Here is a 14,300-nt window from a genome sequence, read left to right on the forward strand (position 1 = left end):
CGATAGCTTCCACGGTAGTAGTGCCCGTTATAGGCCTCGTAACGCTTACCTCTCCGAAAGACTAGAGGCCTTAGATTAAAGCCGTGATAACTATCGCGCACTCCCACGATATCGCCGACCTTATTAATCCCGACCTTAAAGAAGCTAAACGGCCTAAGCGCTGTATACGAATAGATCTACCCACGCCTCTAGCCTCTATTAAAGGAAGAGGTAATTAGGATATACTATTTAAGATCTAGTAGGTGGAAGAGGATCGGTATAAGGCTGAAAAGAGGGGGATTTAAGCACTCCACGACTATATCGCGAAGACGGTTAGCCCTGCTTTAAAGGATTAGTACGCCGGTAAAAAGGAAGTTAAGGATATCCTGTATACTCTTAAGACGCACCTTAAGCTAACGAACGCCGCCTAGAAGTCACTAATTAAGCGACGCTAGGATAAACACCTCTAAAATGTTAGGCGTATACCCTATAAGCGCTGGCTAGAAGACTTTATAAAGCTATACTGCGACGCTAAGACGTATAAAGTCCGAGAATACGATACTAAGGAATAATAGATAGACGGCTTCTTTAACGCTATCGGTAACGTAGCACTAGAATAGTTAGAAGGACGCTTTATATAGCTTATCCGGTTAGAAGAGGAAGACCTACCCTCGATTTAATCTATCGTAGAGGAATATACGATATAGCTTTATCGCCGCTACCCGCACCGACTCGATAAGAAGCCTACCGTATTATCCTTTTATACGGTAACCTTCCTAGGTAAGGATAAAGAAGGTAAGGATTAACGGGTATAATCGGGATAATAGGGTAACTAACCGTCTAACAAATAGAAGAAGGAGTGGTTATACGACTACCGTAATAAGAAGAGGAGTAAATATAACTATAAGCCTCTATAGAAGTGCCTAAACGTTAACGAGGCACGCAGGAAAAAGGGATATATACCTTTAAAAGAGATCTTAGAACGCGTCGACCATATTATTAAGACCTGGGATAATAAACGTTAAAAGAGATTCCGGGAGAATATCGAAAAGAATGCTAAAAGCCTGAAAACGGGTGCTAAAAAGGACTCTTAGAAGTTATAGCCGAAAGAATCGTCGACGGAGGCATCTAATTTTATTAATAACTAAGAGGAGGATTCCGAAGAGAAATCCTATAGGATATACTCCCTCCTATAGATTAACGGAAAAGAAAGCGTTAGTAGTAACCTCTTTAACCAGTTATTAATCGATTCCGGCACCTTTAGGTATATTACTAACTAACGATACCTGCTTTAGGACTTCGAACCTGCTATAGAAGAGTATCGTTTTTAAACGGGTAGTGGAGAGACTAAGCCAGTTAAGGGTTATAGCAGGATATAATTAGAGGTAGACGACGAATATAGTAATCCCTTCGTTTTAGTGCTAAATCGCGTTACTTTTATATAAGATTACCTAATAACCTTAATCGCGACTAGAAGATTAAAGGAATAGGGTATCGTTTTTGATTCTGGCCTTAAAGTGCTAAAGGTGGAGGGCTTAGTAGCCCTACCTCTAAATAACGTTAACGATTAATACGCTCTTGTTCTAACGGATCGTTAATAGCACCTACTAAACAGCTTCTTTAATAGCTCTATAACGCCTACTATAAGCGTGGCAGACGTTCGCTTATAGTATAAGAGGCTAGGGCACGCCGGCGCTACTGCCCTCGATAAAATAGAAGATACCCTTATTAGAGGCGTTATTAAAAGACGTTAAAAAGGCCCTCTAGTGGTGGATTATAAGGCCTATACCCTTAGTAAGGCGAAGAAGGTTATTTCTAGAAGGTTACCTAACCACTAAACGACGAGGCCGTGGTATAGGGTGGAGGTTAACCTCTTTAGCCTTAACGAGGCCTATAACGGTATAAAGGTCGTGATGCTTTTATACGATCCCTGTACTCGTTAAGCTATTATAAGGTTCCTGCGTGACTATAAATCAACCTTACCCACGTTAGTGAATTTTAAGTTCTTCCTTTAGAGGCAGTACCACTATATAATTACAGTAATCCGCCTGGATAGAGAAAGATCCCTTTAGAAAGGCTTCGATAAATAGGCTGACGAGAGAGGGATTTTACTTAAGAGGTTATCCCTATATATAGCCGTATAGAATCCGAAGGCAGAACGCCACGGCGGCGTTATTTTTACCATCGCGAGGACCCTTATAAAGGTCTTAGGCATCTAATAGGATATATAGCCAGAACTAGTGACTACTGCAGTATATCTGTATAACCTTATCCCTCGGAAGGACCTCTAGTGGAAAACCCCTTAAGGGTAGATAGAGGATTAGATTAATAAATAAGGCCTAAAGAAGATCCTAACGAAGCCTATCGTTAGCCATCTAAAGAGGTATAGTTATAGAGCCTATCCACTAACCGCTAACTACTAATAAGGTCGTAACCGTAACGCTAAGTTAGCCGAAAGAGTATATATCGGGTATTTGATCGGGTATAAGAGCACTAATATCTACCGGATTTAGGTGCTAAAATTAGGGAGGATCCTGCGCACGAGAGACGTCACTTTTAACTAAAAACAGCTATATAAAGATCGTGACCACGAATCTAAGGTGTTAATTAAGGTTTTCGAGCAGCTTAATCTGCCTATAGATTATTAACTCCACGATCCTCTAGGTATTACTACTGACGTGGTCGATTTATACCCTTAAACGCTGCTAGAGCAGAATACCACGAGGGAGGTAATAGCGGAGGCTGCTACTACGGCGGCCACTATGGCTATCGCCGCTATTACTGCCGTTACTTCTAGGGAGGTGGATAGAGGTGCAGGTTTAATAACCACTGCAGAATCTGCAGAAGAATAACAATAGCAGGAAGATTAACCTGATTAGCAGGCATAGGAGGAACGTGGAATAGGGCAAATAAGCTCTATAACGCCTTCCACGCCTCCGGCGGCACCTGCTTTAATAATGCCTTCTATAATTACACCTATAATTACACTAATAGCACCTATTTTCCCTCCTCTAATAACTATAAACGGCCCTCCTATACCACTAACCCGAACTACGGATCTACCGCCTATTTTTAAACGGTCTAACGATACCGAAGATTAATCTGACGATACGGCCGTAACCGGCGATACCGTCGAAATAGGATTATTATCCCCTGACTAATCAGTTCTGGAAAAGGAATCAACCACTGCTACCACCGCCGTTAATCCAGTATCTACGGCTCCTGCTACGGCTAAGTCTCCTTAAACCTTCTCTTCCACTACTATAGCTAACTAACCTACTCCTATAAGTAGAAGAAACCGTCCTTAATACGCCTCTAGCGAGGATAGCGTAAGCACTATCCGCTCTATAGCTAAGCGGATAGCGCGGGCGCTATTCGCGCGGATAGAGGATGTATAGCTCCGGCACTATCTATACGGATAGGGAATACATAGCGCCTGGACTACGCGCGGGAATAGCGTAGTATAGATACTCGGGTTATAGTTAGACCGGACCGGCTAAGGGATATACCCTCGGCGCGGTTCCCCCTTTATTTAGTAGAAGATATCTTTATTCTACCCTTATATACTAGAGTAAAGGTCGCCCTTTTAAACCCTAGAAGCCCTAGGTCTAATAGTACTAGCTGGCCAGGGGATATACCGGACAGGTATATTAAATAATAGTAACTAAGCTTTTAGGTAAGGTTCGTGTACCGCTGCCCGGTATAGACTACGTGTACTAAGACTAAACAGGTATATAGTTTACTAAGCGAACGCTAGTATACTAGGCGTAGCCGCCATTAACGGCGCGAACTACGTATACTAAAACTAAACAGGTATATAGTATACTAGTAGTCGCCGTCGCGAACTACGTGTACTAAAACTAAATAAGCACGTAGTATACCGACGGAACTATTACGACCGCTAGCGCGCTAAGCGAAAACGCCTCTCCTTCGCTAGACTAAGGCGTGGAGTATATAAGGACCACGATCTGCTACTCGTATATAGCCTTAGCGACTATACCGACCTCGCTAATAAGAACCTAACGTAGAACCCACGCTCCGCTATTATAACCGACGTAAACCTCCCTAACGATTCCCCTCATCCGCGAAACGCTAAAAGTGCGAAAACCCTTATTAAGTTCTTAGACGATTACCCGGAGCTTATCACTGATCTCCTCACGGCCGAAGATATAGCTCTACTTAATATAGCCAAGAGGGCTATACACGCTCCGGGAACCGCCGGCGTAAGCGGCCTAACCTTAAAAGGAAGAATTTCGCGATTAGAGTCCGTGTCCGATATATCCTACCTAAAGAAATAGGTCCGAATACCGGATAATATCGTGGACGCGTTCGAAAAATAGCTTAATAGAGAATCTACTTATAAGGAGATCCTAGCGATAATAAGAGAACTCCGCGACTTTAAGGGGAAGCAGCCTATCCGACTATTCACCGCTAGTCCTACTCCCTAAACTAGGTTTAAAGCTAACCTAATTAAACTTAGCTGTATTATGAAGAGCTCCGCCGGGCCTAGCCTTACTTAGCTTACCACGATAGGGCTTAGGATATAAGAGCTAGGTAGTCTACGTTATCTCGAGCTTACGGGGGAGTTAGGGGAACTATTATTTACTATAATAAAACCCACTATACTCCCGATCCGTCCTACTATAAAGATAATAGATAAGAAACCGGTATTAAGGAGGAGGAACTAATATACTCCTTAAGTAAATCCTCCTTATACTAATCGCCTATATCCTATATATTTCTTACTAAGACTATTACCTACTATTCGATCGCTATAGAACGCTAAATATCCGACGCCCCTAGCCGTGCCTTTTCGGCCGACTATCCGGTCGACTCCGAGGGCATAGTATCTAGTATAGACGTACCCGGACTTAGCCGATAAGATGCTCGCTATAGCGGCGGATAGTAGGATAAGACGCCTCCTCCTCCTCCTCCGCCGCCGATATAGCCGCTGACTTAGCCGCTCCCTATAGACGGAGATTAGACATATATACGCTAATCCGACTTACTCGCTATTATCGGGGAGCTTTAGCGCGGGGCGTAGCCGTAATAGCTTTAGCACCGCTTTAAGGCGGACGACCTTAGATATTTCGACCCGCCGATATACTTCACCGTAAGCCAGGATATCCATACTGAAGGAACTAAGCTTATCTTCCTAGACGTGTTTCGTTTCACGGACGCTATAGAGTAGTACGCCGGCCTAAACGATAGGCATCGCGAGGCCCTTCCGCGCGGTATCGCCCGATACCTTTTAGGCGAGGCCTCTAAATAGTTTATAAGTCTAGATAGCGGTAACCGTATATTCTATAACTAGTAAGCCACCCTAAAGAACTAGAAGGACGCTCTTAATAGACGGTTCTGACTCCCGCGCGAAAAAGCCGAATATAAGCTACGCCGAGAAAAGTATACCCTAAAAGATATTATTAACCGCTATAACCTCCGCGTATTTACCGATAGAGTAATCTAACTAGTTAAGGTAGCCGATAAACCGAAGAGAAAGTACCTATCTATTATTCAGGATAAGCTAGACGCTAACCTAGTAGCGATAGTAGTTTGCCCGGGACTTAAAATAAAGTAGGCCGACTTTATAGATAACCTGGTTAGTCTAATACCAGGATAGTATCGGAATTACACGCAGGGAATCTAGCGCTAGCTTATTAATCGATATAACCTTACTAAGACCGACCGCAGAACGTATAGCGCTCCGCTACTAGTTATAGTAGTTTAGTAGCCTACTCCACGGTATTACGACTAATATTCTAGCCTAACGCCTAAGTATCGCCGCACGCCTTAGCCTAACCGTCGCTCCCCGGGACTAAGCTAGTTCTATCGTTAGAGTAAAAATCGCGCGCTACTAGCGCTAAATACTAATCGTTTTACTAATAATAAGGGTTAGCGACTCCTAACTAATAACGCTAACGAGTAGTCTAACCGTTAGTACGGGGACTATCACCGGGACCGACCCTAAGACTAGGTTAACGCCTCCGCGAAAAGGACCGCTACTAAGCCTATATCCGGAGATAATACTAACGCGGAGCCCGAGAATAAGTACTACTATACTAAGGTAGACTCCGAGGGTTTTATAGAATCTAAGGATAAGGATAACGCGGAAAACGAGCGGCGCGATTAACTATACTAGGTCGCCGATAGACCTGGATTTATACCTAAGTATACCGATCTTTACTAGGTACGCCGAAAGTATAGTAAATACTACTAACCTATAAGATTAAATCTTGAGACTATCCGATATAAGAAGACCTACTCTTAACCGTACTAATTAGAGAGGCAGGATAGATAGGACTCGCCGCTAATTAACAGCGCTATTTAGGAAGTTAGGGATCCCTTTAATAGTTCTTACGGGTATACGTACGCCCGGATCTAAGCCTATAATTCCCTTATAGGCGCGCCGTTCGATATTTACGTCGACTTAGGAGCCTCCCGCTATATAGTAAGCTAGCCGCTCCTTAGTCGATTCCCCGATAAGTATATCGTTTCTACTAAATACGCCGTGTTATAGGGTATAGGATCGATAAAGACCCTAGGATAGGCTACCTTTACTATACTAGTTCGAGGTATAGTACGTAATAAGACGAAGATTAGCCGCCTATATATTAGGGCTTAGGTTATATCTAAGCTTAACGCCGGTCTTCTCCTAAGATAGGAGTTTAACTATTCTAACGGTCTAGATATCCTTAATATATAGAAAGCTATTCGTATTAGCGCCTACTAAGATTTAACGGTTCCTATAAGGGTATTCGCTAAACGTTCTCTAATCTAACGGAGGCTTAAGGCTGCTAAACGCTTAATTATTCCGCTATAAGCGTATAGGTTTATACCGATTAATAAACCCGATATTAGCCTTAACTCCCTAGAGTTTTTTCCGGATATAGAAGGCTCCCCGAACTATATCCTTAGCGACTAAGCTATAGTACCTATTTTTAACGCCGATAACCGGCTATTAGTTATCGTGTAAGATATTAAGCTAGGCTATATAGAGCTATTCCAAGCGGACGGGTATTAGTATACCGACCGCGACGACGCTTAAGATATCCTGCTTAAGCGTATAGAGGAAGAACCGCCTGCTAAGGGCCAAGGGGATATCTTCCGTGGGTATATTACTCCTAAAGGTAAGCTAGGTATCGCTAAAAGCCTAGACGCCCCTATAGAGATTACTAAAAAGGGAGTAATGATCTACTAGTATAGCGACCGCTTTATACGCCGGTTTAGTAGGATCGTTAAGAAGTATCCGAAGGTTTAGACCGACTAAGGCGTTATCGATATACCTCCTAAGGAATATATAAAGGTCCTTTTAGTCGACGGATAGTATAATTAGAAGATTAGCCAGAAGCTATACCCCCTTAGTCGTGACGATTAAAAGTTCTTAGATAAGACCCTCGACGAACTCTATAAGTAAGGAGGAATAGAGTAGCTAATATAGTCTATACTATTTAGAGCCCTAGTATTTATTATATAGCGAACCCTAAATAGGAAATATAAGGGCCGGATAGTGGTTAATCTCTATACCCTAAATAAAGTTACTATTCCTAATGCGTACCCGATACTATTATAAGATACGGTAATCCGCTACCTCCGGGGGAAGAAGTTTATCTCCGTTATCGACGCCCGAGCCTTCTTCTACTAATTCCCGGTATATAAGCCGTACCGTGAAAGGTTTACTATTATCTTATATCGGGGATAAGAATATTTAAAGATCGTATTTATAGGCTTCCGTAATTCACTAGCCTATGTTTAATACTATATAGATAAACTGCTTCGACCGTATAAGATATTCGCCGCCGCCTTTATCGATAATATCGTCGTAGCCTCCGACACCGAAAAGGAATACGCTTAGTATCTAGAAACCGTCCTATCGCTATTTGATTAAAAGCGGATCTCTATCTCCCCGGGTAAATCCTTTATCAGTTACCTATTAGTCTAGCTCCTAAGATTTAAGGTTAACGCTTTAGGCCTCTTTAACACGAAGGAACGCACCGAAGCCCTATAAAGGATCCGTCCACCGATATCGCTCTAATTACTTAAGTAATAGATTAGTATAACCGGATAGCTACAGCACTTTATTCCGAGGTTCGCCTACCGAATTACCTCCCTTTAACGATAGAAGACTACTTTACTCGCCGAAGCTTATTAGCTCAGAAAAGATAAGGGGTAAGCCCGTAAGGCCTATACTAAACGAACGGTATTTAAACTTATAGCCGAAGAACTAGCGTTATTTAAGGACGTTACGGGCGCTTTTATCTTTAAGGTCTACCTCTTCTATTATAACCCAGAAAAGATCCTCTTTATCTAACTAAACGCCTTTAAGGAGCACGGGTTCTTAGCTATACTACTCTAACTCGTTAACGAAACTTAATAGCTTATTAAGGGCACTATTAGTAAGACCCTTATCCGTCCGGTGCTTTATATTAGTAAGGGCCTTAATACCGCTAAGTAGAAGTACTAGCTAACCGAATTAGAGGTTACCTGCCTAGTATAGGCCGTTCGTAAGACCCGGACTATTATATAGTCCGCCCGTCGTAATCCGACCGTTATTCTCACGGATTATACTACTACTATCAGAATTATAAAGTCGACTACGCTATTTAGCACCGATAAGACCCGGCTAAATATAAAGCTTATCCTCTCCTTAGAGTTCCTTAGCTAGTTTTAGTTAGACTATTAGTATATTCCCGGTAAAATAAACGTTATAGCCGACGCCCTTTTACGGCTACCTATAACGGATCCTCCGAAAGCGGAAGATAATAGCGAGCTAGAACGGATTTAGCGCGATTAGGCTATTTATCACTTCTCTAAGCTTAAGATAAACGCCGACCTATAATAAAGAATTAGCGATAGTTACCCTAATAACGCTAAATAAGGACGTATTCTTACCTAGCTACAGAACTATAATTCGCCGGTTAAAATCCCTTTCGAGTTAGATAAAGGGCTCCTTTATTACCTAGAATAGAGCGGGAAGCATCGCCTTTATATCCCTTTCTCCTTATATTAGGAGTTTATTTAGGCCGCCTATAATAAGCGCTATTACTTTAGCGTTAAGCGAACCTAGTACGAGTTAGTTAGCCGATTCGCTATTCCTAAGCTCCGTAAAGAAATCGAGTCTTATATCGCTAACTACTCGACGTGCGCTACTAATTAGACTAATCGTTAACGCCCGCTTAGTAAAATATAGCTAATTATAACTCCCCTTATCCTATTCTATACTATCGTTATAGACTTTATTATCGGCTTACCCGAGGTACCCTTAGCCGGTTCTCCCTAGTAAAGGGAGGGGTTCCTTTTATTTAACTCCCTCCTTACGGTAACGGATAAGTTTATAAAGGCCACCCTTCTTATCTCTAGCTATAGCACCTATACGGCGGAGGAATAGGCTTATATCCTCTTCTAATTCCTCTAGCTCGGTAACTAGGGTATCCTTAAAGGTATTATCTCGGATTATAATCCTAAGTTTCTATTAGCCCTTTAGACGGCACTTTAGAAGGAAGCTAGTATACTGCTTAGGTTCTTAATAGTATAGCACCCGTAGACGGATAGGCTATTAGAACGGAAGAACTACGCGGTCGAGATCGCTATTCGTATATTCCTCGCTACTTACCCGGATATCCTATAAACGAAGGGTATTATCGCCCTATAGTTTAATCTAAATAACGCCTTTAGCGAAGTCCTAGGCTTCTCGCTAAACGAACTACTATACGGTATCCGAACTAATAGCCCCCTCGATATAATCGGAGATACTAACCCGTAGTTCGCCTAAGAACTTTTTCAGGAAAACGCTAAACTATCTATCGCCTTAGCTTAGATATATATAAAAAGGCTATATAATAAGAAGTATCGTAGTATTCGGTTCGCCCTAGGGGACTTCGTCTTCGTTAAGCTCGGGTATAGCTACTCGCTACCTAGTAAGCCGTCTACTAAACTCGGTTAGTAACGAATAGGCCCGTTTAAGGTTAAGAAGTAAGTCTTACCACTAGTATACCGTTTAGATCTCCCCGCTATACTTAACGTCCACCCCGATATTAGTATCACCTATCTTTAGCCTGTATAGATATTAGGATTAGACTTATTCCCGGGTTAGGAAAATAACGGTAATCCGGTTCGCCCCGGTAACCCGGATAATAACGGACACGAATAGCGAGACCTATATAAGCACTATAAGATTAACGCTATCCTGGATAAGAGAATCACCCTGAAGGGGCGAGGTAAGCCTCGCACCGAGTACCTAATTCGGTGGAAAGGCTAGCTAAGTTATTAGAACGTGTGGATACTAAAGGAAGCGATAGACGTACTAGAAATAGTTAAAGCCTTTAAGATAGGATAAAGGGCCTTAGAGATACTACGAGCTATAATAAAAGGGATAACGCCGGATAAAACTCTTAAGCCGAGGGACGTTAAAGGAATAAATAGGTTAAAGAATACTCGGAGTAAAGAACCTTTAAGGAGCTTTAATATAGCCCCGTAGCCTTATTAGGCGCCGAATAAGGAAAGTAAGTTATCCGAGGTAACTACGCGCTATTTACGTATAGCGAACGACCTTAAACTCGGGCGAGGGAAAGTATAAGGGTTATCCGATCTCCGAATAGCAGACACGCGAAAGGAAAATAACGCGGAATAATAATAAAAGTAGTATAAACCGCGTTATTCTGCTAGATTAGCCCGCCCTCCTACCCGGCTATAAAAAATTCACTAAATACCCGGCCACGCTTACTAATCTTCTCCTACTCTTTATAACTATCTTCGTAAGTATCGTGGTTATTAGTCTTTATATATAACTACTATTATAGCTTATAAGGCAAATAGCTAGTGGTTCCCTAGTTATTATCTTATAGTATCTCGTATATACCCTTTTTTCTCTTAGTTTATTAGGCGCTTATAATATTCTCCCTCTGTTTATAGTAAGTCTCCTAAATTACTACGTCGCTAAGTACCTAATAGACGTCTATTAGTCGAAGGACTGAGAGTTTATATAGGAGTTCTCTAAATACTTCTCTAAGGGGAAGACCGGGGCCGGGCTTACCTTTAACGGATACTTTAGAGCTATCACGCTATTTAGAGACGAAAACGGTATTATTATAGGTCTATAGTCTATTAACGCAGTGTTTAATTAGTAGCGCCGTGATAATAAATTAATAGTCGCGTTCTACCGCTAATAAGCCCTTAACGTCGGGTACGATAACCCCCTTAACCGTCGACTCCGCCGCACGATATTCGCCCTAATAAAGGAGGCAGAACACGTAGTCTTAGTTAACCTCGCGTAGTAGCTTATTACCCTATACCCCTAGCCGTAGTTTCTACTAGATAATAATATCGATATCGCTAACTAGCCCTAATACTCCTAGACATTCGAGTAACACCTTACTATAGCTTATTATAACGCCCCTAAGGCCTCTAATAGCTAATTCCTTCTTAACCCCCTATCCTGCCGCCGCCTAGGAACTATAATCACCCCCTCGGGTTCGCCGCTACCGCGTAGTAGCACTACGCTGGTCGCCTAAACTCCGACTATTAGTATACCCCCTTTATAGCTACACGACACTATCGTACTAGCTCGCGTCCTATAATTAGTCCACGAACTAGCATTGTTAAGCCTAGAGCTAGCGAACTTAGTAGAATATTTATAGAATAACGAAATCAGTGGCGTAGACTTCCTCGACTATACAGGGGATTACTCTTTTAGTATTAAGCCTCGCGTGACGGCTATCTAAGATTTCCTCTAATCGCTATAGAATATCCTAGCGCTAATTATATAAAGCGCCGCGGCCGTCCTCGCCGGATTAAGATTAGGTACTCCGGCACTACCCGTCACTAGCGTACTATCGCCTATCGCGGGCACTAAGCGCCCTTACTAGGGCTATATATTATTACCTTTAGCGAAGCGTATATTTACACGGTTAAGCCACGAGATTCTATACACTTAGGCAGCTATTAGCTTCGCGGCTAGCCTAAATAACCCCTCCTAGCTCGTATACTATAACGAGTTCACGCACGGCGAATAAACGTTCCGGGAAATTAGATAGCGCTCGCGCGCCGCCGTGCTAACGCTCCTAGTCGTTATCTAGGCGGCTATATTCCTTAATAAGTATATAGTAAACCACGATATATAGAACGCCGCTAAGCTAGGCCTGCTTATTAGTTTCTAGTATATAGGTAAACTAGTATACCTCGTTAAACTAAACGCGCTCAGCGTGTTAGAGGATACTAAACGGGAATATCTAGCCTAACGCTATATAGACGACGCTAACCTGGCTAAGGCAGTTATCCGGTATATAGCAGTTATCGCCCGCTATTACGACTCCTACGGGAAGAAGGGAGTTATAGCCTCCTACGAGATCTCGTAGTAAATAGTCGAAGAAGAAAAGACTAATCTCAGGGAGGGTAATATAACCACTATCCTTAGACACGAGATATCGCGCTAGGGCTTCCCGGATACTAACCCGTAGCCTCCCGAGGTTATAGAGATCTAGGGCTAAAGATTAAAAGCAGGGCGTAGTTTAGACACTAGGTTTTAGGCGTATTAGATTGATAGGAGTGTTTAGGCACGGGCGTAGGAACGCGCTATAGGAAATAGTCGGTTAGTCGCTTCGCTTTCTCCCGTTTACCTCGTTTCATTTTTCTTTTTTTCTTTCTTTCTCGCTATTCCCCTTTCGCTCCCTATCGCCACCTAGCGATTTACTTTCCCCTCGTATATCTTATTATACGGAGTAGTAGTTAGCGTAGTTAGCATAATATATTATATTACTATAACCACCTTTTCCTTTCTATTATAAGCACTACCGCGTCCACGGTTACTAAAGTTATAACCGGGCGGCGCCGCCTTCCTAAAAGCGTAGGAGTCTACACGCCTCGCGCTATTAGTTCCGTATAGGTTAACGCCCGCGGGACGTAGGGCTTTCGTTACCCGGGGTATATAATACGCCTCTAGCGAGGATAGCGTAAGCACTATCCGCTCTATAGCTAAGCAGATAGCGCGGGCGCTATTCGCGTGGATAGAGGACATATAGCTCCGGTACTATCCGTACGGATAAGGAACGTATAGCGCCCGGACTACGCGCGGGAATAGCGTAGTATAGATACTCGGGTTATAGTTAGACCAGACCGGCTAAGGGATATACCCTCGGCGCGGTTCCCCCTTTATTTAGTAGAAGATATTTTTATTCTACCCTTATATACTAGAGTAAAGGTCGTCCTTTTAAACCCTAGAAGCCCTAGGTGTAATAGTACTGGCTGGCCAGGAGATATGCCGGACAGGCATATTAGTCCTCCTATTATTCCGACGGCCGCTACCGACCGGCCTGCCCGTAGTAGGCGTCCAACCGACCGATATACCCCTCCTTCCTTTTATACCTTCTATAACTTGATTAAGATGCCGAAGAAGCCGCTGCTACGCCGCGATATACCTAAGGAACCTCTAAACTAGTCTTAAATACTAAAGAGTCCCTATAAATTAGAATAGATTAAGGCCGCCTTATAGGAGGTCGGCACGCTTAGGTTAATAGGCACCTTTAAACGGTGGGAATAGTCCTACTAATAGGGGCACGGCTTAGGACTGCCTGAATTAGTTCTAAGGCCACGAGACCTTAAATAGGTTTTTAAGTATAAGGTCGATCCTACTAGTTACGTTAATAAGTTTAAGGCACGCCTATGCGTTCGAGGGGATCAATAACCTAATAACCACCTTAACGCCTACGCCTCCACCCTCGCTGGAAGGACCTTTAGGTCGCTGATAGGTATTATAGCCCACTTCGATCTCGAGACTCGGTAGCTTAACGCCGTTAACGTATTTACTAATACCCTGCTTAACGAAGAGATTTATATTAAGGACCCTCCTGGTTAGTAGTTACTCTAGTCGGCTACGGGCCTTAAAGCCCACGAATAGCTCGAGGACCTTTTAAAGCAACGCCCTCCTATATAACAAAGAGGGATTTAACAGCTACATCAAGCATTATATAGCCTTCGGCGTTCCCTAAAGCTATAGCACTAATAGCTCTTTTCCGTACTAGGTAAGTACGGTTTAAAGCAATTAACCGAAAACGATTACGTCTTTAAGAATAAGGTCCTAATTACTTTCTTTTACGTTAACGATATTATCCTAATCTACTGTAAGGAATATTAATCTACTATAAATAACCTAGTGAAATAGATATAGTAGAGCTTCCAGATTAGAGATTTAGGACTAATTAAGTGGTTCCTTAGAATCCACGTAGGACGCGATCGTTAATAACGTAAGCTATAGTTATCGCTTAATAACTATATCACCGATAAGATAAGAGCGTTATAGGTGGATTATAGAGGTCGGAGGGTTAAAAGCC

The sequence above is a fragment of the Sodiomyces alkalinus genome, assembly GCF_003711515.1.
Source record: "Sodiomyces alkalinus F11 unplaced genomic scaffold SODALscaffold_4, whole genome shotgun sequence".
Lineage (NCBI taxonomy): Eukaryota > Fungi > Ascomycota > Sordariomycetes > Glomerellales > Plectosphaerellaceae > Sodiomyces > Sodiomyces alkalinus.